At 50.7% G+C, this 22243-nt stretch overlaps 1 protein-coding gene across 4 annotated transcripts in view; it reads left to right on the forward strand.

Annotated features, from left to right (window-relative positions):
- The window catches only part of NR1H3 (nuclear receptor subfamily 1 group H member 3), a 116299-nt gene that overhangs the window by 35657 nt on the left and 58399 nt on the right, over positions 1 to 22243 (forward strand). For all 4 annotated transcript variants that reach the window (XM_030200903.1, XM_030200902.1, XM_030200905.1 and 1 more), the window contains exon 2: positions 21251 to 21356. The gene's annotated coding sequence lies outside the window, so the exon portion shown is untranslated. The remainder of the gene's footprint in view (positions 1 to 21250; positions 21357 to 22243) is intronic.

A 22243-nucleotide genomic window follows, 5' to 3' on the forward strand; every position in this document is an offset into this window, starting at 1 on the left:
TCCTCTATCAGATCCTTGTCTAACTTCTCCGTTCGCGTGGGAAGTCTGTAGATAACTCCTTTGTGGATACAGGTTCCATCTTCACTTTCCAGGACGATCCATAAAGCTGCTTCTTTTCCCCAGGTTTCCCGCATTTCAGCCGCTCTGATATTGTCTCTCACATACAGCGCCACTCCTCCACCCCTTCAGCCCTCTCTATCCTTTCTAAAAAGATTATAGCCCGGTATAGTCACATCCCATTCATGGGAATCATTGAACCACGTCTCTGTAATAGCAACAATATCCAAGTTTTCTTCAAACATCAGGGCTTGCAAGTCTTGAACCTTTTTACTTAGACTACGAGCATTTGTGCACATAGCTTTCCATGTGCTTAGTGAGTTTGGGTGGTTTTTTTATATTTACATGTTCCTTGTCATCAAGCAGATGAATCCATTACGAGTGGGTTGTGTCCATCAACCTGTCCTGTTTCTAGAGGACAGCCGAGCACCCCGAATCTTCACCCGCGGCGGCCGCCGTTCACCAAGGGTTGAGCCCTCAGCTGCAGGCAGCCAGCAGGACTGCTGGAACCGCGGGGTGACGGCTGACCTGGCTGGTAGTCAGTAACGCAGTCTTTAAGGGACGGCTAGCGAGGGCGGCTAGCACTCCGAGAGGGAAAAAGCACTGTCTCAGAATGAAGGCTAGCAGGACGGCTAGCCAATAGCACAGTCTCTGGATGATGGCTGGCAAGGGCGGCCAGCAAGTAGCACAGTCTCAGAAGGAGGGCTAGCAGGACGGCTAGCCAAAAGCACAGTCTCTGGAGGATGGCTGGCAAGGGCGGCCAGCAAGTAGCGCAGTCTCAGAAGGAGGGCTAGCAGGACGGCTAGCCAAAGGCACAGTCTCAGAAGGAGGGCTAGCAGGACGGCTAGCCAAAAGCACAGTCTCTGGAGGATGGCTGGCAAGGGCGGCCAGCAAGTAGCGCAGCCTCAGAAGGAGGGCTAGCAGGACGGCTAGCCAAAAGCACAGTCTCAGAAGGAGGGCTAGCAGGACGGCTAGCCAAAAGCACAGTCTCTGGAGGATGGCTGGCAAGGGCGGCCAGCAAGTAGCACAGTCTCAGAAGGAGGGCTAGCAGGACGGCTAGCCAAAGGCACAGTCTCTGGAGGATGGCTGGCAAGGGCGGCCAGCCAGTAGCACAGTCTCAGAAGGAGGGCTAGCAGGACGGCTAGCCAAAGGCACAGTCTCTGGAGGATGGCTGGCAAGGGCGGCCAGCCAGTAGCACAGTCTCAGAAGGAGGGCTAGCAGGACGGCTAGCCAAAAGCACAGTCTCTGGAGGATGGCTGGCAAGGGCGGCCAGCAAGTAGCGCAGTCTCAGAAGGAGGGCTAGCAGGACGGCTAGCCAAAGGCACAGTCTCAGAAGGAGGGCTAGCAGGACGGCTAGCCAAAAGCACAGTCTCTGGAAGATGGCTGGCAAGGGCGGCCAGCAAGTAGCGCAGTCTCAGAAGGAGGGCTAGCAGGACGGCTAGCCAAAGGCACAGTCTCAGAAGGAGGGCTAGCAGGACGGCTAGCCAAAAGCACAGTCTCTGGAGGATGGCTGGCAAGGGCGGCCAGCAAGTAGCACAGTCTCAGAAGGAGGGCTAGCAGGACGGCTAGCCAAAGGCACAGTCTCTGGAGGATGGCTGGCAAGGGCGGCCAGCCAGTAGCACAGTCTCAGAAGGAGGGCTAGCAGGACGGCTAGCCAAAGGCACAGTCTCTGGAGGATGGCTGGCAAGGGCGGCCAGCCAGTAGCACAGTCTCAGAAGGAGGGCTAGCAGGACGGCTAGCCAAAAGCACAGTCTCTGGAGGATGGCTGGCAAGGGCGGCCAGCAAGTAGCACAGGGAGAACCACTGTGACGGCTTCAGCAACATCGAAACGGAAGCAGTGAGTTCCCCTAGTCTTCAGGTTTAAATATCGCGCCGTTCCGCCCCCTCCCCGGGAGAGGAGCCAACCAACCCGACCCCAGGAGGCAATGGGGCCTCGGGATTGGCCGGCCCGCTCTCCAGGCGGGGTTTCAGGACCGGCGCGCCAATCCGGCATGAGGTGGGCGGAGCCTCCGCGCTGGTCCGCCCTTGGAGGCGTCGATGCTGGCACCGCCATCTTAGCTGGCGCAACGCCCCGCTCTCCGAGGCCGGCGCTCGCTCCAGCGGGTCGCCGGTCCCCGCGACCACATCGGTCTCTCCGGAGGTCCCCCCTCGCAGCCCCGGGCGTCGCGAGGGCCGCCGATCATCGCCCCCTACACCCGGAGCGCAGGTAGGACCGGGGAACGGGACAGTATCCTCCCCGGATGCCCCCTCTCCCCCGGGGCCGGGTTTAGACGGAAACCGGGCGTGGAAAGCTCTGATCAGGTCTGGCGCATGTACGTTCGCCGCGGGCTCCCAGGAGTTGTTTTCGGGACCAAAATGCTTCCAGGATAACAAATAATATAGCCTTCCTCGCCGCTTCTTTGAATCTAGCACCTCCTCCACTTCATACTCCGGATCGGGAGTGACCTCGAGAGCTTCATCCTCGTGTTGTGGCGGGTGCCATCGGGACCCACGAAACTTCTTCAACAAGGAAATGTGGAAGGCGTTGTGTACCCGTAGGGTCCTCGGTGATAGCAAATGGTCCAATGTACCGAGGTCCCAACCTCCGGGAGGGCACCCGGAGTCTTAGGTATCTTGTGCTTAACCATACCTTCTGCCCCGGCTGTAACACTGGGGCGGGTCGCCGGCGGCGATCTGCAAAGACTTTATATTTGGCAGCTGTTTTCTGCAGTTGTTCCCGGGCCATCTCCCAGACCTTCTGCAGATCTGCCAGAGTTTGATTCCCCACGGGGGTTGGAGCTGTAGACGGGAACGGGGCTGGAAGCCGAGGATGTCGTCCGTATACCAAGAAGAACGGAGAGTTTCCTGAGGATGAGTGGTCCCTCTGGTTATATGCAAACTCGGCCCATGGAAGCAGAGAGGCCCAGTTATCTTGACGTTTGTTGACAAATGCCCGCAAGAGTCCTTTCAATGTTTGGTTAATCCTTTCGACCATGCCGTTGGTTTGGGGGTGGTAGGCGGATGAAAAGTGAGTTTCTACCCCCAAAGCCGTCCACAAGGCTCTCCAGAAGCGTGAGGTGAATTGGGGTCCTCGGTCACTGATGATCCGAATGGGCAGCCCATGTAACCGAAAAATGTGTTGAATGAAGTACTGGGCTAAAGAGGCCGCTGATGGAAGGCTTGGTAATGGAACAAAATGAGCCATCTTGGAGAAACGGTCCACCACCACCCAAATCACTGTGTGACCCCGGGAGCTGGGGAGGTCGGTGATGAAATCCATGGATAACTCCGTCCAGGGGGCTGTCGGGACGGACAGTGGTTGCAGGTCCCCCACGGGAGGCCCAACTAGTGGCTTAGTCCGGGCGCACACAGGGCAAGTAGTAACGAATTGGAGAATGTCTCGCTTCATATGAGGCCATTGATACTGTCTTGCAATGAACCGGAGGGTCTTTTGATACCCGAAATGCCCGGCCCATCTAGATGAATGCCCCCATTGCATTATTCTTTCTCGGTCGGCGGCCGGCACTAACTCCTTTGTCGGCGCGACTTCCCCTGTGGCCGCACTGAGACATGCCGGATTCAACATAGGGTGGACCTCCTTGATCTCCTCAGGAACCTCAAATGCTCGGGAGAGAGAGTCCGCCGGGGTATTCTGAGTAGCCGCCCGAAACACTAACTGAAAGTGAAATCTGGCAAAAAATAATGACCATCGGGCCTGTCGGGGATTTAACCGCTGGGCCTCTTGAAGATACAGAAGATTCTTGTGATCAGTGATCACCGTAAATCGGTGTTCAGCTCCCTCCAGCAGATGCCTCCATTCCTGCAGGGCTAGTTTCAATGCCAAGAGTTCCCTATCCCCTACCGTATAGTTACGTTCTGCCGGGGAGAATTTACGCGAGAAGAAGGAGCAAGGTTGACGCCGGCCTTCGGGGTTGACTTGAGAGAGGACCGCCCCGGCCCCCAAGGCGGACGCGTCCACTTCCACAATAAAGGGTTTCTCGGGATCTGGAGCCAACAGGATGGACGCTGAATTGAACGCCTCCTTTACCTGACGAAAAGCCGCTTGCGCCTCTAGCGGCCAATCCCGGACTTTCGCGTTCTTTTTGGTGAGCGCCGTCAGCGGTGCTGTCAGTTGGGAATACTGAGGGATAAACTGGCGATAATAGTTCGCGAATCCCAGGAAACGTTGTAGCGCTTTCAATCCCAGCGGTTGTGGCCACTCCCGAATCGCCCGGAGTTTGTCCGGCTCCATCTGTAGCCCCCCGGGTAACAGAATGTGTCCTAAAAAAGGTAGCGACCGCTGATGAAAAGCGCACTTACTGAGTTTAGCGAATAGGCGGGCTTGCCGTAACCGTTGCAGCACTGCGCGGACGTGACTCGTATGCTCAGCGGGGTCTTTGGAAAAAACCAGGATGTCGTCCAGGTATACAATCACCGTGGAGTTCAACAAATCCTCAAGCACATAGTTGATAAGTCGCTGAAACACCGCAGGGGCATTACATAGGCCAAACGGCATCACCCGGTACTCGAAATGTCCCTCGTGAGTGTTAAAGGCCGTCTTCCATTCGTCCCCTTGCCGGATTCGAACTAAATTGTAAGCCCCCCGCAAGTCCAACTTAGTAAACATCTGGGCTCCTTGCAGCCTGTCAAAGAGTTCGGGAATGAGCGGTAGAGGAAAGCGATCCTTAACCGTGATGGCATTTAACCCCCAATAGTCAATACAGGGCCTCAAGGATCCATCCTTCTTGGTGACAAAAAAGAATCCCGCCCCGGCAGGGGACGTAGAGGGCCGGATAAACCCTTTCCGCAGGTTCTCTCGGATGTATTCCTGCATTACCTTGGACTCTTCCCGGGACAGGGTATACAGTCGGCCCCGAGGTGGCATGGTATCTGCCATCAAATTAATGGCGCAGTCGAAAGACCGATGGGGCGGTAGAACCTCCGCTTCCATTGGACTAAACACATCTGCAAAGTCTCTATAGTCCATAGGCAGGGAGCCCAGCTCTACCCGCGCCCCCCCGGGCACAATAGTTAATGCAGGGCAGCTGCCGGTCCGGCCCTTACAACAGTTCTCCTGACAGGAACTACCCCAAGCCTGGATACTTCCCCCGGTCCAGTCAATAACAGGACTGTGGCACCGTAGCCATGGCAATCCTAGGACCACTGGGTGAATGGTCCGGGATAGTACCAGGAATTGAACTTCTTCCCGGTGATCCTCCCCCACCTGCAATCCCAAAAAGGGAGTGATCTCCGTGACCAGCTGCGGTAGTGTAGTTCCCTGGATGGAGGTTATTTGCAGCGCCGGCCTCCGCGGGAGCGTAGGCCAGCCCATTTGTTGCAGCAGTTCGTGCCCGATGAAGTTACCCCCTGACCCAGAGTCCACCAGGGCCCGGGTCTGGATCGTGGTCTCGTGCCATCATAATATTACCGGCAGTGTTATCAGGGAGTCCGGTAGGGGAGCGGAGTGCCCCAAGACCCCTCCCCTCAAGGTGCCTTGGGGGAGGCGTTTCCCGCCCGGGCGGGACAGGCCCGGATGAAATGTCCAGCCTCACCACAATAGAGGCACAATCCGTTCCACAAGCGTTTCTTCCTGTCGGAGGGAGCCAGCCGTTGACGGCCCATTACCATCGGCTCCTCCCCATTCTCCTTGGAGTCCCGGTTCCCACGGCGAGGGGACGGCCCTTTGCCCGTCTGGGACGTCCCCCGCGCCCACTTTTGCCGTTCCGCCCGGGCTCTAGCTTGCTCCTTGAACCGGGTATCTACTCGTATACAGAGCGAAATCAGGGCATCCAATTGGCCTGGGACCTCTCGTCCTGCCAATTCGTCCTTGATCCGTTCTTGTAACCCTTCCATAAAAATTGCCATCAAGGATTCCGGGTTCCAACGCAGCTCTGTGGCTAAGGTCCGAAAACGAATGGCATAATCGGCCACCGTCCCCTCACCCTGATGGATCCGCAGCAGTTCCGACGCCACAGAAGATGGTCTGCCAGGAAGGTCGAACACCATCCGGAACCGGCGCTGAAATTCACTATAGTCATCCAAGATGGGGTCCTGTTGTTCGTTTAGTGGGGCCACCCAGGCCAGGGCTTTCCCTTCGCATAGGCCCATAATGTAGCCCACTTTACTTTGGTCCGAAGCAAATGCTTCCGGTTGCATCCGGAAGGCCAGGTTGCACTGATTGAGGAACCCCCGACAACCTCCGGGGGCCCCATCATATCGTGCCGGTTCAGGGAACCGAGGTCCCGTGCGGAACCCTCCCAAACGGGGAGCTGCTGCGGCCCCCTGGACCGCAGCGGCCTGGTTCTGTACCTGAAGCGTTGAAAGTTGTGAGCATACGTTCTGGAGCGCCCCTGACAGGGCGTTCAGCTGCTCCTGCTGCTGTTGAAGTACCTTGGCCAGGTCCCGTAGATCAGGCTGCGTAGGCGAGCTCATGGCTTCCGTTTCCTGTCCTGTTTCTAGTGGTGAGCCCTTAGGTTCCCTAAGGCCCCGCAAGGCCTCAGAGGACAGCCGAGCACCCCGAATCTTCATCCGCGGCGGCCGCCGTTCACCAAGGGTTGAGCCCTCAGCTGCAGGCGGCCAGCAGGACTGCTGGAACCGCGGGGTGACGGCTGACCTGGCTGGTAGTCAGTAACGCAGTCTTTAAGGGACGGCTAGCGAGGGCGGCTAGCACTCCGAGAGGGAAAAAGCACTGTCTCAGAATGAAGGCTAGCAGGACGGCTAGCCAATAGCACAGTCTCTGGATGATGGCTGGCAAGGGCGGCCAGCAAGTAGCAGAGTCTCAGAAGGAGGGCTAGCAGGACGGCTAGCCAAAAGCACAGTCTCTGGAGGATGGCTGGCAAGGGCGGCCAGCAAGTAGCGCAGTCTCAGAAGGAGGGCTAGCAGGACAGCTAGCCAAAGGCACAGTCTCAGAAGGAGGGCTAGCAGGACGGCTAGCCAAAAGCACAGTCTCTGGAGGATGGCTGGCAAGGGCGGCCAGCAAGTAGCGCAGTCTCAGAAGGAGGGCTAGCAGGACGGCTAGCCAAAGGCACAGTCTCAGAAGGAGGGCTAGCAGGATGGCTAGCCAAAAGCACAGTCTCTGGAGGATGGCTGGCAAGGGCGGCCAGCAAGTAGCGCAGTCTCAGAAGGAGGGCTAGCAGGACGGCTAGCCAAAGGCGCACAGTCTCTGGAAGATGGCTGGCAAGGGCGGCCAGCCAGTAGCACAGTCTCAGAAGGAGGGCTAGCAGGACGGCTAGCCAAAAGCACAGTCTCTGAAGGATGGCTGGCAAGGGCGGCCAGCAAGTAGCACAGGGAGAACCACTGTGACGGCTTCAGCAACATCGAAACGGAAGCAGTGAGTTCCCCTAGTCTTCAGGTTTAAATATCGCGCCGTTCCGCCCCCTCCCCGGGAGAGGAGCCAACCAACCCGACCCCAGGAGGCAATGGGGCCTCGGGATTGGCCAGTCCGCTCTCCAGGCGGGGTTTCAGGACCGGCGCGCCAATCCGGCGTGAGGTGGGCGGAGCCTCCGCGCTGGTCTGCCCTTGGAAGCGTCGATGCTGGCGCCGCCATCTTAGCTGGCGCAATGCCCCGCTCTCCGAGGCCGGCGCTCGCTCCAGCGGGTCGCCGGTCCCCGCGACCGCATCGGTCTCTCCGGAGGTCCCCCCTCGCAGCCCCGGGCGTCGCGAGGGCCACCGATCATCGCCCCCTACACCCGGAGCGCAGGTAGGACCGGGGAACGGGACACAACCAGCAGGGGGAGATAGAGAGCACTGAAAAACCATAGTGCCTCATGGCCAGCTAGCGCCATCTGCCTCTTCAGTATTCTCTATCTCCCCAACAGGGTGGTTGCAGCTTGTTCACGATCCTTCAGAAAATCTGCCTGGGGTGGCTCCTGTGCTTTTGCCAGTTGTAACAGGGGTGTTGTGGCTGATGGTGCCCACTTTAAAGGCAAATAGGTTAGCCCTTTCCCTGCCTTACCCGGCCCCCGATGTGGAAGTAGACAAATAGGCAAGTCTTGTCCCTGTCTTTGCCCACGCTGTGGATGCAGGCACATAGGTTCGCCCTTTCCCTGCCTTTCCCACGCTACTGATCCTCTGGAGTTGGAAATTTGCCTCTTTCGCTGTTGCCTCAAACTTTCCTCACAGCGTTAAAAAAAAAAAAAAAAAAAGTTGTGTCGCGCTTTGGCGCTGCGATCCCAGAAAAGAGGTTTTCTTCTGATTGTGCAGCGTGACCGGAGCTTGGAGACTTGGTCTGGTGAGGTAAGAGCATTTTGTAGCTCCTCCGGGGAGGACCCGCGTTCGGGACGATTTTGGCGTGAATCCGCCATTTTGAATTCCGACGCTTTCGTTGATGGCTGCTGAGAAAGTTAAGCGCTGTTCCGTTTGTGGCAAGTGCAAATCCGCAGCGGGGCTCTGTAAGGCATGCTTTTCAGACGGTAGAGCCGGCCCGAGCATGGCGAACGATGTTCCTTCCCGCTCCATGTAGCTGGCAGCGGGCGCCATTTTGGAGCAGCATGGGCGACCCCCTCTGAGGCGGAGGGGTTTGAGCCTGGAGGGTGCCTCGTGTAGATGCTAATAAAAGAGCTGTTTCCCCCGGACTGGAACCAGGAGGCCAGGGTGAACCATTTTCCCCTGAATTTGTTTTATTGCTGCATAATGCATACATGTTAAAAAGAGCTCTTCCGCAGGGGTCCCCTGCGACCCTGCTTTCTGTATCCCCTCCAGTGGAGTCTGGCCTTTGATTACCGTCAGGCGCGTTTTCTCCTGACAAATGGCAGCAAGACAAGCGCATAAGGGTGGATTCCCCTTCAGGGAGTGGCGCCCCCCCACCCCCCCCCCCCTTGGTCAAGATGTGAGGACTCTGAGGGGTCTGGCAGGCCTTTGTGGTCTGGAGAGCCAGAAGAAGGTGCAGGATTGCCACCGGATCCAGATGATCCTTCCGCTGTGAGGATTTTCCATTGCGATGAGCTGCCAGCGCTTACCCAAGGATAGGCCGCGGCCTTCTTCCAAGGGTCAGGCGGTTCCCTCCTCTTATAGACCTCACTTCCGTGAAGCTAGAAGGTACCACCCGGGCGTTCTGCTGGGTTCACTTCGCGTGGCCGTTTTCAGCAGAGGAACTCCTTTCGCTCGGACAAACGTTCTGCAGCAGCAGGCTCAAGACCTGGAGTTCAGGGGCGACCCTCTCAATGATGGTGCGCTGGCCCCCTCCTCGATTCCTGTGATAGGAGGACAACTTTCCCTCTCTCGAGGAGTGGGCCAAAATTAGCTCAGATCAGCGGGTCTTGGACCTGATCAGAGAAGGCTACAGAATAGAATTCAGTGGCTTGATAAGAGACATGTTTGTGGAGTCCCGATGCGGTTCTGCCGCCAAACGGGCGGCAGTAGAGGAGACCTTGCAAGGCTTGATTCACTTAGGGGCGGTTTCCCCCGTGCCTCCTGCCAAATGCGGCTCTGGCCGTTACTCCATTTACTTCGTGGTGCTGCGAAAAGGAGGGTCTTTTCAGCCTATCCTAGACTTAAAACAAGTCAAGAAGTCTCTGAACGTGCGGCATTTTCACATGGAAACCCTGCGCTCCGTCATAGCGGCGGTACAGCCAGGAGAGTTTCTCACGTCTTTGGACCTGAAAGAAGCTTACTTGCACATACCAATTTGGCCCCCACATCAGAGGTTTCTGCGTTTTGCGGTGATGGGAAAACATTTCCAGTTTCGGGCCTTGCCTTTTGGATTCGCCACAGCTCCCCGAACCTTTTCCAAGGTAATGGTGGCGGTAGCTGCTTTTCTCAGGCGAAAGGGTATCCGGGTTCACCCGTACCTAGACGACTGGCTCATCAGAGCAGACTCTGCAGAAGAGAGTCATCAGCTTACAGCCAGAGTGGTCTCAGTACTGCAATCTCTGGGCTGGGTCATCAATATAGCCAAAAGTCACCTGACCCCCTCTCAATCTCTAGAATATTTGGGGGTCCGGTTCGACACAGCTCGGGGATGGTCTTCCTACCCGAGCAAAGGCAGTACAAGCTTCAGAACCAGGTCCGTCTGCTCCTGAGGATGCCTTGCCCGCGAGCTTGGGACATAGTCCAGCTGTTGGGGTCGATGACGGCCACTTTGGAAGTGGTGCCTTGGGCGAGAGCGCACCTGAGACCTCTGTAGTGTTCCCTGCTTCAACAGTGGTCTCCTATATCTCAGGATTATCAATGCAGACTCACATGGCTCCCTGCGGCCCGGCTCAGTATGGAGTGGTGGCTCTCAGACAGCATGCTGCAGCGAGGAATGCCGCTAGCGCTCCCCGTTTGGTGCCTGGTGGTAACAGATGCCAGCCTGAAGGGCTGGGGTGCACATTGCTGGGGAAGGCATGCCCAGGGTCTTTGGACACCTGAGGAGTCGGAGTGGTCCATCAATCGCTTGGAGTTGAAAGCGGTTTTCCAGGCGCTTCTGGCCTTTCAATTGACCCTGGAAGGATTGGCTGTCTGAGTTCTGTCGGACAACACGACAGCAGTGGCCTACATAAATCGCCAAGGAGGCACTCAGTGCATTGCACTAGCAGCGCAGGCCACGCAGATTTGCCACTGGGCCGAGCTTCATCTGCAGTTTCTGTCAGCAGCTCATATTGCAGGTCAGAGCAACGTGCAAGCCAATTATCTGAGTAGGAATCAAATCGACCCAGCGGAGTGGGAACTTGCAGACGAAGTATTCTTGCAGATATGTGCCAAATGGGGAAAGCCCGTAATGGATCTTATGGCGTCAAGCACAAATGCCAAAGTCCCGTGCTTCTACAGCAGATGGAGAGATCCTCGCTCGGCAGGGTTGGATGCTTTGGCTCAACCCTGGCCTCAGGGCCTCCTGTATGTGTTCCCTCCGTGGCCCTTGATAGGGCGAGTACTCCTGCGGATTCGGCTCCACCAAGGAGAGGTGGTTCTCATTGCCCCAGATTGGCCCAGGAGGCCGTGGTATGTGGACCCCCGGCGGATGCTGATAGAGGATCCCCTGCCATTACCTCTGGTACCGCACCTGTTGTCACAGGGCCCGGTGACCATGGAGGAAGCCTGCCGCTTTGGTCTTACGGCATGGCTATTGAGAGGGCGCAATTGAGAGACAAGGGATATTCCAGTAAAGTCATTTCCACTCTCCTACAGGCCCGCAAGCGTTCCACTTCTGGTGCTTATGCCAGGATTTGGCGCCAATTTGAGGCTTGGTGTGCTTCTAAAGCGATCACACCCATGCGGGCTTCTGTCTCGCCGATACTTCTTGCAGGATGGTTTACAAAAAGGCTTGGCCTATAATTCCCTGCGTGTTCAAGTGGCAGCCTTAGCATGTTTTTGAGGGAAGGTCGCTGGCCTCTCTCTGGCTGCTTGCCCGGATGTGACATGGTTTCTTAGAGGGGTGCTTCGGCTCCGTCCTCCTGTGCGTGCCCCATGTCCGGCCTGGAACCTGGGGTTAGTTTTAAAGGCCCTTCAGTGTTCGCCCTTCGAGCTGCTTAGGCGAGCTTCGGAGAAGGTTGTGACCTTAAAGATGGTCTTTTTGGTGGCCGTGACATCGGCGAGATGGGTATCTGAGCTCCAGGCGCTGTCCTGTCGAGACCCATTTCTGCAACTCTCAGAGTCCGGAGTAATGGTACGTACGGTGCCTTCCTTCATGCCTAAGGTGGTTTCAGCGTTTCACCTAAACCAGCCTATTTTCCTGCCCTCCTTTTTCTAAAGAGGAGTTTCCAGAAGCCTAAGGGCAGTTGTACATTCTGGATGTGCGAAGGGCTCTGTTGCAATATCTGCGCATGCTAAATACCTTCAGGACCTCTGACCATGTTTTTGTTCTTTTGTCAGGTTCGCGCAGAGGGTCTCCAGCGTCTAAGGCCACTATAGACCGTTGGCTCAAAAAAGCTATCTTTTCAGCATATCTGTTATCTGGCCGGCCTCCACCTGAAGCCTTTAAGGCACATTCCACAAGAGCGATTTCTTCTTCTTGGCCTGAAACTGGAGCACTCTCTCTTCAAGAGATATGTAGTGCAGCTACTTGGGCTTCAAAGCTCTCTTTTGCCCGACATTACAGGCTGGATGTGGCTGCCAGGAGAGACGTGTATTTTGGAGCACAAGTGCTGGCGCTTGGTGTGGCTTGTTCCCACCCTATCTAGGGATTGCTTTGATACATCCCACTCATAATGGATTCATCTGCTTGATGACAAGGAAGGGAAAATTAGGTTCTTACCTTGGTAATTTTCTTTCCTTTAGTCATAGCAGATGAATCCATGAGCCCTCCCTCAGTGGTTCATTATGTTCAGTTTTTCCTGTAGATATGTTCCCTCATTGGGAGAAGTTGGAAAACAGTCTTCAGGATTTCTGTTCTGTTACAGGAGGATGAGTTCATTCCCTCCTTTGAGTTATAGCTCCAGTTTTGGGGCATTCATCCGCTGTGAGGAAAGTTCATGTTATTACAGTGGTGGAAATAAGTATTTGATCCCTTGCTGATTTTGTAAGTTTGCCCACTGACAAAGACATGAGCAGCCCATAATTGAAGGGTAGGTTATTGGTAACAGTGAGAGATAGCACATCACAAATTAAATCCGGAAAATCACATTGTGGAAAGTATATGAATTTATTTGCATTCTGCAGAGGGAAATAAGTATTTGATCCCCCACCAACCAGTAAGAGATCTGGCCCCTACAGACCAGGTAGATGCTCCAAATCAACTCGTTACCTGCATGACAGACAGCTGTCGGCAATGGTCACCTGTATGAAAGACACCTGTCCACAGACTCAGTGAATCAGTCAGACTCTAACCTCTACAAAATGGCCAAGAGCAAGGAGCTGTCTAAGGATGTCAGGGACAAGATCATACACCTGCACAAGGCTGGAATGGGCTACAAAACCATCAGTAAGACGCTGGGCGAGAAGGAGACAACTGTTGGTGCCATAGTAAGAAAATGGAAGAAGTACAAAATGACTGTCAATCGACAAAGATCTGGGGCTCCACGCAAAATCTCACCTCGTGGGGTATCCTTGATCATGAGGAAGGTTAGAAATCAGCCTACAACTACAAGGGGGGAACTTGTCAATGATCTCAAGGCAGCTGGGACCACTGTCACCACGAAAACCATTGGTAACACATTACGACATAACGGATTGCAATCCTGCAGTGCCCGCAAGGTCCCCCTGCTCCGGAAGGCACATGTGACGGCCCGTCTGAAGTTTGCCAGTGAACACCTGGATGATGCCGAGAGTGATTGGGAGAAGGTGCTGTGGTCAGATGAGACAAAAATTGAGCTCTTTGGCATGAACTCAACTCGCCGTGTTTGGAGGAAGAGAAATGCTGCCTATGACCCAAAGAACACCGTTCCCACTGTCAAGCATGGAGGTGGAAATGTTATGTTTTGGGGGTGTTTCTCTGCTAAGGGCACAGGACTACTTCACCGCATCAATGGGAGAATGGATGGGGCCATGTACCGTACAATTCTGAGTGACAACCTCCTTCCCTCCGCCAGGGCCTTAAAAATGGGTCGTGGCTGGGTCTTCCAGCACGACAATGACCCAAAACATACAGCCAAGGCAGCAAAGGAGTGGCTCAGGAAGAAGCACATTAGGGTCATGGAGTGGCCTAGCCAGTCACCAGACCTTAATCCCATTGAAAACTTATGGAGGGAGCTGAAGCTGCGAGTTGCCAAGCGACAGCCCAGAACTCTTAATGATTTAGAGATGATCTGCAAAGAGGAGTGGACCAAAATTCCTCCTGACATGTGTGCAAACCTCATCATCAACTACAGAAGACGTCTGACCGCTGTGCTTGCCAACAAGGGTTTTGCCACCAAGTATTAGGTCTTGTTTGCCAGAGGGATTAAATACTTATTTCCCTCTGCAGAATGCAAATAAATTCATATACTTTCCACAATGTGATTTTCCGGATTTAATTTGTGATGTGCTATCTCTCACTGTTACCAATAACCTACCCTTCAATTATGGGCTGCTCATGTCTTTGTCAGTGGGCAAACTTACAAAATCAGCAAGGGATCAAATACTTATTTCCACCACTGTATGCTTTGCGGTGTTACATTGCTTTGGAAGCTTCAAATATTGAAGAGGCAGATGGTGCTAGCTGGCCATGAGGCACTATGGTTTTTCAGTGCTCTCTATCTCCCCCTGCTGGTTGATGGACACAACCCACTCGTAGTGGATTCATGTGCTATGACTAAAGGAAAGAAAATTACCAAGGTAAGAACCTAATTTTCCCACCTTTCCCTCTGCCATCATGTTTATTCTGGGGGTGACTTTCCGAAATCACCTGTTTCCTTTTTTCACCCCCACCCTCTAGTTGAAATGTCTAGAAATGTACTATTTGAATTTCTCCCCAAGGATTCTTTTTCCCATCACAGAAAGATGTAGCCAATCATTACAGTACAGCCTGTTTTTATTTATTTATTTATTCAAATTATTGCCAAGTATTACACTTGAACAGAAAAGGTACCACATCTAGAAAATATTTTTTGCAAACAAAAAGAAATTGGAGTAATCAAAAAATCAGAATAGGAACACTCAAGTCCTCAATTGGTGATCCAAGATTAACAAGGTGGAGTTATACAACAAAAGAAATTTGAGGAAACTTATTGAGCCTGTCTAACAAAAAGTTCCATTACTCATATTAAGCTCTTATATGTTAATATCAAACCTTAACATATACATCCTGTAGATCCTTTGGTTACAAGAAAATCTGTAAGTTGTGAAGATTCGTAAAACATATACTTGACCGACTGGTAACAGATATACATTTACAAGGGTAACGTAATGGAAGGTAGCTCCCAGCTGGAGCACACCTGGTTTTAATAACAAAAATTGTCTTTGCTTTTTTTGAGTCTCCTTGGAGACATCAGGAAATATACGTATTTTGAGACCCATAAATTCTTTGTCTCTATTTTTAAAGAACATTTTCATAATCCAAATTTTGTCTGGGGGTTAGAGCAACAGTTGCCAATAGAGTTGCTGGTGTTACAAGATCCACAGTTGAAGTTTCTAATATCGCGGAGACATCTAACGGCTGATCCGGTTGTTGTATAGAAGAAGAGGCCCCTGTTATCCCAATTGGTAAATAATAAACTTGAACAAACGGTGGGATAGAATCGTCTGGAATCCCAAGAGTCTCTTTTAAATATCTTTTTAACATTTCCCTTGGGGCAATTGTTACTGCCTAGGGAAATTCAAAAATCTAAAGTTATTAGACTTCTGGGAATTTTCTAAAGCTTCAATTTTCCTCCTCATGTTAGTAAGGTCTTTAATAATCATCATTTGAGTTTCTTGCATTTTCTCAGAGGATTCTAGCTGATTTTTAATTTTCATCGATATATCCTTCCTTTCAGTTTCTGCTATTTCAGCTGTTTTTTCTAATTTTTTTATTCAGGTCTCTAATACTTGAATTTGTGGACATAAAGCCTTGCCTAGATTAACAATTAAGACCCATAATTCTCCAGGGTTACCTCCGCTGGTCTCTCCTCCAAAAAAAGCAAAAGTATTTAATATCTGTACCCCTCAGTCAAAGTACTCGCAGATCCCTGCATGCTTTCCGCCATCAAAGGATCTCCCGCAATTGGGGTAACAGTCTCCAGGGCTGAATGGGAGTTGTGGAAATCCTCAGCTCCTTGCTCTCCAGTGAAGCTTCAATTTTCCCCCCGAGGCTCCTCTGCAACATTACTTCCTGCTTGCAGAGGAGATGACGCCGCCGCTGGAGAAGTAACAACTTGGGGTTGTGGGGGGGGGGGGGGGGAGCTCGTGATTGGGGCTTAGTGTGACGTCCCGCAGAAGCGGCGTTCCAAATCCTCCACTCATTCTGGGCGCCGCTAGTGTGCCGCTTTCCGACCCTCCTGGAACTTCAGGTCTCCGCACAAAAGAATCCAAGGGACCCAACAACAAAGAGGTTAGGTCAGGTAGGGGGAACCGCGGCAGCCGATTTTTCTCTGCATTTTGGCATGACCGAAAGAGTAAAAGAGCGTTGAGACCAGCGATGGGTTCAAACCGCCATCTTGGATCCTCTCTCTACAGTGCAGTACAGCCTGTTATTTTTCCACGTATTACCCATTCTCCTATGTATCTAAAACCTTCTTCTTTACACCAAGACTCAAGCCACTTATTGAATTCCTCTGTTTTGCGTAGTCTTTCCTCTCCCCTCCCCAATGTAGGAATTACTTCAGAAAAAGCCACAGTCCGAACCAAAGATTTCAGTCACTCCTCAAACTTCTGGAACGCTCTCTGTGCTGTAAACTTTCTATTGTTGGCCAGGTCATTTGTCCCCAGGTGAATTACATCAGCGTTTGAAGCCTCGTTCTGTTCTCGGATCACTTTTTTAGTATTTGGTCTGTACATCTTGTAGCTGAAGATCTTGGAAGACATTTCACTACGTTGGAATCCTGAACTGGCTCCTAAATTAATGCCTCTGATAATGGAGTCTCCGAGCAGTAATAATTTTCTGCTTTTCACAATTCTGTCATTAGTTGGGGGATGTTTCTGGGGTTGTACTATTTTCATTGCCTCTGGTTCTACCACAGTACTTCTTTTTTTCACCATCATAATGATGCAACGCTGCAAAAGAATTTGACAGGGGCAAAGCTTGGAAGGGTGAGTGTTTCTGGGTCACAGATCTTAGTCTACCAGAGCCTACTGTGACCCATCTGTTCCTCTGATGTTTCATTCTCTGAGGCAATGGTGGTGGTAAATTAGCTGGGAAATTAGTAATCCTGGATGCTTCTTTAATTGTAGTTCCTTTTTGAGTTTGTTGATCTCTTCTTTCAAGGCTGATATTTGGAGACAGACAGGACAAGCTCTAAGGTTCCAGATAGTTTGCTTTAGGATTAAAGCAGATCATATATTGCACTGAATGAAGGTCATAATGATGTGATTCACAAGTGTGGAAAGGTGAACTATGAGAGGGAATAACAAGAATTAGGATTGACCAATTAAGTGTAATGAAGATACTTGTCCCTTGATTGCCCTATATAAAGGGAGTTTACCAAGGGGTGGGTGGGACTAGGACACAGGTAACCTCAGTTACCAATCAAACCAAGTCTGAAAATGCCCAGCGTAGCTCCCAGCTCACAAGGTAAACTTAGGTTCTACTACCAGCTCAAAACAAAATTGCCCCTCCTCCAGAGCTATGAGTCACCAGATGCTATGTAAGCAAAATTTATTGAATTAAGTCTCTGGCAGTGTAGATTCAACACACAATTCTAATGAAAACGGACACCAGATTCAGTGTCACCAGATTAAGTCACAGGTTTTAAAACACTTGGCACAGGTTTAAAACACAGTTCCAATGAAAATACCTTTAAGACAATTCCATCATAAAAAGATTAAATCACTAGCACAGCTATTCAAAACACAATTCTCTAAAATCCCTTTAAGACAATACCAGCATAAAAATATAAAATCACAGTGCAATATAGGCAATAGGATAGAGACAGATAAGGAACTTATAGAGGTCAGACCCTCTGCAAGTGAAAGGACAGTTTTGTTTTTTTGTTGTTAATAGGATAGAATAAAAAGGGGGTGAAATAGAATAAAGGAGTCAATAGTTTATCTGGAAGATATCAGATATTAAGAGCAGGACACAGGTAACCTCAGTTACCAATCAAACCAAGTCTGAAAATGCCCAGCACAGCTCCCAGCTCACAAGGTAAACTTAGGTTCATATATCATATCTCAGTGTCTCCCTTAGATTTTTTTGGAAGAGACGTGTACCCTACTTTTGGACTCCTTCTTAAAAAGGAGAGCCACCATGAGAGATTTAGAGGCATATTTTCAAAGCAGTTAGTTACAAAGTTAAATTGAGGTGCATTTTCAAAGTACATAGTAACTATGGAACTTTGACAGTCTAAGTGCTTTGAAAATGAGCCCCATTGTAACCTATTGAACTTTGTAAGTCTAAATGTTTATTTGAGACCTGTGTTGCTGGAGATCCATAAAATGTTGACAGCAGCTCCAGTGGTTGGGAAGTAAGGCCATAATGGGCAGACTTCTAAGGTTTGTGTCTTGAAAATGGCAAAAGATAGGCCAGGGTCAAGATGCGTATTCTGTATCACAGTCATATCAAATGTTATGAGTGCAGGTGCTGGGTATTTCAGTGAGGGAAGGGAAGACATCTTAAACAAACTGCCACTGAACTATCTGAAAGCTTTCGGACAAAACTGAAACTGCAGCCAAAACTCATCATCTGGTTTTGGCCGAAACCAAAAGCCGTTTGTGGACCAGTGAGGGCTTCTTGGGATTTTCAGAGCTTGCAGTCTGCATCCTTCTGCTAAATCCACAGTATCCAAGCCAGAATAAAGACTTTTTTACCTCCAAACGAGCATTTTATTTGTAGTGCTCTATTTACCATATAAACTATTGTGCAAGATCATACAGTGGGGGAAATAAGTATTTGATCCCTTGCTGATTTTGTAAGTTTGCCCCACTGACAAAGACATGAGCAGCCCATAATTGAAGGGTAGGTTATTGGTAACAGTGAGAGATAGCACATCACAAATTAAATCCGGAAAATCACATTGTGGAAAGTATATGAATTTATTTGCATTCTGCAGAGGGAAATAAGTATTTAATCCCTCTGGCAAACAAGACCTAATACTTGGTGGCAAAACCCTTGTTGGCAAGCACAGCGGTCAGACGTCTTCTGTAGTTGATGATGAGGTTTGCACACATGTCAGGAGGAATTTTGGTCCACTCCTCTTTGCAGATCATCTCTAAATCATTAAGAGTTCTGGGCTGTCGCTTGGCAACTCGCATCTTCAGCTCCCTCCATAAGTTTTCAATGAGATTAAGGTCTGGTGACTGGCTAGGCCACTCCATGACCCTAATGTGCTTCTTCCTGAGCCACTCCTTTGTTGCCTTGGCTGTATGTTTTGGGTCATTGTCGTGCTGAAGACCCAGCCACGACCCATTTTTTAAGGCCCTGGCGGAGGGAAGGAGGTTGTCACTCAGAATTGTACGGTACATGGCCCCATCCATTCTCCCATTGATGCGGTTGAAGTAGTCCTGTGCCCTTAGCAGAGAAACACCCCCAAAACATAACATTTCCACCTCCATGCTTGACAGTGGGGACGGTGTTCTTTGGGTCATAGGCAGCATTTCTCTTCCTCCAAACACGGCGAGTTGAGTTCATGCCAAAGAGCTCAATTTTTGTCTCATCTGACCACAGCACCTTCTCCCAATCACTCTCGGCATCATCCAGGTGTTCACTGGCAAACTTCAGACGGGCCGTCACATGTGCCTTCCGGAGCAGGGGGACCTTGCGGGCACTGCAGGATTGCAATCCGTTATGTCGTAATGTGTTACCAATGGTTTTCGTGGTGACAGTGGTCCCAGCTGCCTTGAGATCATTGACAAGTTCCCCCCTTGTAGTTGTAGGCTGATTTCTAACCTTCCTCATGATCAAGGATACCCCACGAGGTGAGATTTTGCGTGGAGCCCCAGATCTTTGTCGATTGACAGTCATTTTGTACTTCTTCCATTTTCTTACTATGGCACCAACAGTTGTCTCCTTCTCGCCCAGCGTCTTACTGATGGTTTTGTAGCCCATTCCAGCCTTGTGCAGGTGTATGATCTTGTCCCTGACATCCTTAGACAGCTCCTTGCTCTTGGCCATTTTGTAGAGGTTAGAGTCTGACTGATTCACTGAGTCTGTGGACAGGTGTCTTTCATACAGGTGACCATTGCCGACAGCTGTCTGTCATGCAGGTAACGAGTTGATTTGGAGCATCTACCTGGTCTGTAGGGGCCAGATCTCTTACTGGTTGGTGGGGGATCAAATACTTATTTCCCTCTGCAGAATGCAAATAATTCATATACTTTCCACAATGTGACTTTTCGGATTTAATTTGTGATGTGCTATCTCTCACTGTTACCAATAACCTACCCTTCAATTATGGGCTGCTCATGTCTTTGTCAGTGGGCAAACTTACAAAATCAGCAAGGGATCAAATACTTATTTTCCCCACTGTAACTGCGTTTCTTGTAATCACAGTAACAAAAAAAAAAATAGCAACAACAGAAAAAAAGAGTAGCTCCCCCCCCCCCCCCCCCCCTCAAGGTGTAGTCAGGGCAGGAGCGATGCTCCAGTCATGGCAGCCATCTTGAGAGCAGAATCGGAATGGGCAGTAGTAATTGGGGATTGCTCATGCCCCAACTACATTCCTAGACCACCAGAGATTGTAAAATAAGCCAGGAGGGGGGCTAACAGGTGGAGGGAGGCACTTGGGAGGGGGGAATCTCCTGTTTGAGGGGAAGGGAGGGAGACAGAGGACATAGCTCAATTTTTGGCTTCCACTGAACACATGGTGTTTTTGACCAAACCAAGACCTGGCTAAACGTTTTAAAATAACCTTTCAACTGAAACTGTGCAGAAAAAGGATTTTGGGCCAGTTTCTGCGCCATAACCAAAACTGAAATTTAATTTGCTTCTATTCTAAGGTTGAAATAATGAGTAAAATATTGTTGAACGGTAGGATTATCATGTATTGATGATGAATTAACTATGCTGCAGCCACTGTAATAAAACCATTCGTACTATTGGCATGGTGTTGTGGTATTGGGTTCCAAGATTGCATCACATATAACTGCCTATACGTGGTTGGCATGGTGGCAGATCCTGTTTGTGATGCCATTGTATATTAATGAAGAAGTGTAACCTGCATGGAGCAGCTGGTACAGTTCTGTCCATCTTGTTGGTAGATTGGATGGACTGTGCAGGTCTTTATCTGCTGTATTTATCATGTTACTATGTGAATGGGAGTATGCAAGAGACAAGAACATGTGTAAGTTAAGGTTGTCACCTAGGTCAGTGATTTCCGTACCTGGTCCTGGAGGCACCCCAGCCACTCAAGCTTCATGATACGATGAATATTCATTAGAGAGATTTGCATGCACTCCCTCTGCTGCAAGCAAATCTATCTCATGAATATTAATTATAGATGTCCTAAAAACCTGACTGGCTGGGGTGCCTCCAGGACCGGTTTTGGGAACCACTAACCTAGGTCAAACCAACAGGTAGATCCAGGCCTGGTTTTCTGCCTCATGCATGGAGTCCCATGTCCACTAATTCTCCCTCAGATAATCAGAATCTGAGCTACAGTTCCCTGTATACAGTGAGCCAAAACCAGGACTTGATAACCTGCTTGGGCTGAACTGAAAAATTTACAGAAAGTGGCAAAGAGCTGAAAAGTTCCTAGTTCTCTATGAATGTAGTTAACTCATATGATGACTATCCCTTCTCTCCTGCCAGTGAGCTGTATCTGCTCCATGTCATCCAGGACCAAAGAGAGGGTGACCAGAATAATGAATGCCACTATGAAGAAAGGGAAAGAAAATTCATGCAAAACGAGCAGGAGGTAAGCAGCAGGAACAACCTCTTGTATGGTGTCAACTATTGCCATCTGTTCCATCTTCAATTCCTGCACACTGGGCTCTAGTCATTAACTTAAAGGGGTTGGGTGTTTGTATAAGTCCAGGATGCAACACATAGGTGGAGGACTACTTCTTCAGCCTGTCAGCTAAAGTCTTTGTTACTGTACTACAGTGGTTCTACTCGACTGCCGCCCTTTGATTGTTCTTGCATTGTACTACCAGTAGCATACAGTACCCTGGACATAGTGTTATATAACATCTGAAACAGTAATAACATAGATACGCCTGGAAAGAAGGCAGAAGCAGTGAGCCAAGGAGGATAGAAACATGAGGCTTTACAATGGAAGCACCTTCTAGAACCTACATGGCCTTTTGAGAAGTGACAGTGTAGCAGGAACCCAGTCCTGCCACTGGAAGAAAATCGGATGTATTGTAGCATCAGGAGAAGCAGCAGGGTCACATGCAGTGGCGTAGCCAAGGGTGGGCCCAGGCCCATCCACATTGGGCTCAGGCCCACCCAGTAGCAGCACACCTATGATGTGGCTGGCAGGGATCCCCAAGCCCCACCAACCGAAAACTACCAACAACTGTCCCTCCTGCCTACCTTGGAAAAAAAGCAGATCTTTTGCCTGCCTTAAAGCAGACACTGATACATACTGCTCACACCGGCCCACAGCTTTCCCTCTGTTGTATTCCTGCACAGGCAGAAATAGGAAGGCTGTGGGTCAACATGAGTAGTGTGTCTTAGTTGTGCTGGTGAAAAGCTGCTGTTTAAAGATATGCAGGGGAGGGGGGATGTTTGAGAGACCATATGGCATGCAGGTAAGAGAGGGAGAGACCAAATCACTTGTGGGACTAGGCAAAGTTCTTC

The sequence above is a fragment of the Microcaecilia unicolor genome, chromosome 4, assembly GCF_901765095.1.
Source record: "Microcaecilia unicolor chromosome 4, aMicUni1.1, whole genome shotgun sequence".
NCBI lineage: Eukaryota > Metazoa > Chordata > Amphibia > Gymnophiona > Siphonopidae > Microcaecilia > Microcaecilia unicolor.